The following is a 4,381-nucleotide window of genomic DNA, read 5'->3' on the forward strand; positions in this document are numbered from 1 at the left end:
TTCCTGCTTTGGCAAATTCTGGTTGTGCAAGTAAATCTAAGTCAACAAGGTTTGAAACCGGATTTGTCATAATAGCAGTAGTCTCAAATTTCATTGCTGCTTGTCTAACCGAACTTTTGACATTATCTTGTGATTCTCTACGTGGCTTTTAAAAACAGATTGCTCTTTCAAATGTAGCCATTTAGCTATTGTGCTTTTATTCTTTGGAACTCATATACTGTTACAATTTATCCACATTTTTGTCAATCTGTACTTTGACAATTCTTAACCAAATTATGCTCATTACAACATTAGAGTTTTCAAGATTATTTCTCTCTGTAGAGCTAAGTGTATCACTTTTGTAAACTCTAGAGAATACAGTGTTTTCTTACAGAGATCTAAAATACCCATTAGTAATCAGTTGGACTTGATGGCTTGGGAGAACAATCTTTATCTTTGTAAATGCAAGGTCACAGTGTCTTTCAAAACAGAATGTCGAAAGACCTCATAACTCATTGGTATTCTCCTGATATTAACATTTACTTTCTAGTTGTATGAAATTCAACATAGCATTGATCTATATTACATACTAAATTATCATCATGTGGTTCTGTTCAGCTATGAAAGGCTTTATTTCATTATTCTAGGCTTGCTTCCACACCTCACCTTCAAAAATGAAATGTGTTGTACTAATAAGTCAGATTTCTTTGTCTCTGAAATGTAAGGATTTCAAGTACTGAGTTTTTTTTAATCAATGAGGAAGTGTAAATTAATAAATCGCAAGTGGCACATACATAGCACTGGCAGGTAGTTCTGGCTGCCCACACAAGCCTATGGATTGCACAGTGTGGTATGTAGCTCAGTAATTTTGGTTCATTTTCACGTTTATACTAGCTTTATTGGGTTTTTGACAAAAAAGAACTAAAACAGGCCAGTGTCTGATCAACAGTCACATCATTTAATTACAGTTTATCAATAAGTTAAATAATTAGATACTACTCTGAATGTTCTTTATAAGAGAGTTTAGAACTCAGGATAAATTTGACCGCACCAAAAGCAAAACAAAACAAAAAAACCCAGAAAATACTACTAACCATTCAGATGCAGTGTCTCCAGCTAACCCCTAAAATGTATTTTACCCCATATGTATATGAAATCAGAGCTGTCAATAAGCTGAATCAACCACCTGGATAAAATCGCCTTGGAATCACCATCTATGCAAACATTTTTCTCTGGAGGATGTGTTTCATCGGCAAGACCAGATACAGAAGAACACAGCCCATCTTCCTCTCTACTTAATGATGGAGAATATTGTTAAGAGCTTGAGATTTATGGTCTGATGGACATGGGTTAAACTTCTCTACAAATGTATGTTGGGAAATTATTTTTCCATCCATAAGTTTTCACATCTATAAATGGAAAAATAATATTTTATTTAATTTTGATAAAATGAGAAAATATGTGTAAGTCACTCACCATGTTGTAAAAATTTGTAAAGTGTGAGTTCCCCCCATGCAATATCCCAGTTATGCTTACATATACCTATATTTGTTTTCATGAAAGGTTGTTGTGAGATATTGAATATAGTTGCCTATGCTATATGGAAGAAATTTATTTTATATCTATTTTTATATATAGTTATATATATATTTACACATCTCAAATATATTTTTGACTCATTGTTAGCACATAATAGATTTTTTCTAATTTTATATTCATAGTTATGACTTGAGAAGAAAAAAATGTCCCTCACCATCTGGTTCTACAAGAATGAAGCCACTGACCTTTAACACACCCTGAAAGGAATTCAGGGCAGAAGTCAAAAATGAGGCACTCTGTGTTCTAGGAAAATGGGCAAAAACAGGCTTTCTAACAGATAGTTAGGTATCTTCTGGAGAAAATTTTATGAACTCAGTTTCTTGCATCTTCTCATACCTAGAAAAGCACTAAAATCATTCATGGAGACATCTGCTCCTGGTGGCCAGCAGCAGCCTTCTACTGAGATGTGTGCTAGGTTGCATGTTCCGCCTTCAGCAAATCATGTATATAGGGACCTCCTCCCTTATCTCTTTGGATCAGTTCCCCAGAGCTATCAGAGAGGCTGTCTCCTGCACTATAGTCCTCAGTAAGTCCTCAAATAAAATCCGAGAGCTCTCACATTGTGCATTTTTTTTTTTTTTTGGTTGACAGTTTTGATGACTTCAAGGGGACCCAGAGCAGACTTCTGTCCTTCACCTGAACTCTGCAAGGATCTCGAGCCTCAGTACCAATAGGTCCTCTTGTGTCCACCCATCTGTCTCCTCAGAGTCCAGACCAATTTGGGTGAGTCTGACTTGGTTCTCGGGTCTTCTGATTATTGGTTAATGATCGTGAGTTTTATTTATTGCTGTATAACTGGAACCTGACCCCCCAGTTGAAAGATACTGGGGAATGACTTCCCCCCCTGCCCACCAGTTGACAGATATAGTGAAACCCAGTTGAAAGACACTGGGCTGAGTGGTTAAATAGGCTGACCTGAGGTCTTCCTCAGTTTGGCTATCTGAACAGAATTTTTCAGGATAAAAGTAAAGACACATGAGAACTTTGCTCTGAAGATGAAGGTTTCCTCTTAGTGGTTTTGGCCTTCTCAGGCAAACGAGAAACTTACGGGAGTGTTGGAGGCAGCGTCCTCATACCTTGCAGGGGTCCCATAGGGAAACCCACTCATTAATGAAAAGACCTGCTAGTCTGGGGGTCATGAGTAAGAATGTTGGCCATTCAGTGATCAGGCACCCACAGTGGTTTTCAATGGCTGGAGGGAGAAACTGAGACACTTGGAGAGCTGAAAGGACCCTAGGGTGACACCTAGGGGAGCTGTGCTAAACTCACAGGCAGCACAACAACCCACCACACAGTCTCATTAGTAAATTTTACCCCCAACAAATTCAGCTTCAACGTGGGAAAGAGGCATCAGCAAGCCAGCCACTAACCAATGCCCCAGCCAGGTTTATGTATATACAAAACTTGTAATTACGAGTATTTGCTTAATTGGGAGTGAAAGGTAATCTCGCCCTGAAAATGGCCAACATGGGACTCCATTATTGCATATGCGGTTAAGACAGAGAAAGCTGGCTTGACAAAACCCCTTTTCAAAATTCTGACCCTGATGGGTCCTCATTACTATGTTATATTCTTGTAAAGTTTAATTGAATTATTTTTTTAAAAAGGTTTTATTAAAGAGTAGTTGACTTACAATGTTAGTTTCAAATGTACAGCAAAGTGATCAGTTATACATATACACACACACATATACATGCTCAGATTCTTAAACTGAATATACAACTTGAAACAGCTGACCGAATATCTAGTTGTATACGAGGTCCATGAGTCTAACAGTGTGGCTCTGCCTATTGGAAGAAATAAAAAGGGGGAATCATTTCATGTTACCTGACTAGTAAGACAGGTGGCCAGGGACTTCTGGCTCCTGTCCACAGGGTCTAGTCCACGAGCAGCTCATTGGGCGGCCTAGCAACAAAGGCTTGGCTTGACTTAGGAGAGAGGATTCCTAGTGCTGCGGAGCAAAATGGTCATGAAATGCCTCCCAAACTGTGGTTGGATTTATGACCACGAGGTGGTCCTGACAACAAAAAAATGTTCCTTACCGTCTGGTTCTGTAAGAAAGAAGCCACTGACCCGCTGCAGCCGCTGACCTTCTGTGACACACTGTGAAAGGAGTTCAGGGTGGAGATCAGGAATGAGGCACCCTGTGCTCTGGGAAAACTGGCAGAACAGGCCTTCAGATAGTTATGTATTTTCAGGAGAAGATTTTATAAGCCCAATTTCTTGCATTTTCTGTTACCTAGAAAAACACTGAAATCATTAATGGAGACAACTGCTCCTCGTGACTAGCGGCAACCTTCTACCAAGATGTGTGCTTGACTGCACGTATCCTTCCTTCACCAAAATCATACACAGACTGACCTCCCCACTTCTGTCTTCAGAGCAGTTCCTCAGTGCTACCGGAGAGGCTGTCTCCTAGGCTGCGGTCCTCAGTAATTTCCCAAATAAAACTGAAACTCACAGCTCTCACGTTTTACATTTTTCTTCAGTTGACAGTCTGAATGATCACTGTGTGCACCATGAGATATGTCCTGTTGCTTGTCAAATATTACCACCCCTATTATTCCTACAGTTAATTCCCCAATTCCTTCTTTTTAAATTAAAATATATTTGACATAGAAGACTGTGTAAATGTTAGGTGTACAACATTTGATATGCTTATATATTGTAATATGATTGCCGTTTGTAATAATTAGCACCTCTATCATGTTACATAATTATATTTTCCGTTTAGTGGTTGGGATAATTAAGATTAATCTTTTAGCAAGTTTGATGATTATAATACAAATATTGTTGTCTGTAT

At 38.7% G+C, this 4,381-nt stretch overlaps 1 protein-coding gene across 1 annotated transcript in view; it reads left to right on the top strand.

Annotated features, from left to right (window-relative positions):
• Positions 1-4,040, top strand: part of LOC123613937 (uncharacterized protein C6orf141) — a 115,182-nt gene extending 111,142 nt beyond the window's left edge. Inside the window, 2 exon segments of the mRNA XM_074348880.1 lie at positions 2,170-2,301; positions 3,822-4,040. The gene's annotated coding sequence lies outside the window, so the exon portion shown is untranslated.
• Positions 4,041-4,381: the final 341 nt, after the last annotated feature.

This window comes from Camelus bactrianus, chromosome 20 (genome assembly GCF_048773025.1).
Source record: "Camelus bactrianus isolate YW-2024 breed Bactrian camel chromosome 20, ASM4877302v1, whole genome shotgun sequence".
Lineage (NCBI taxonomy): Eukaryota > Metazoa > Chordata > Mammalia > Artiodactyla > Camelidae > Camelus > Camelus bactrianus.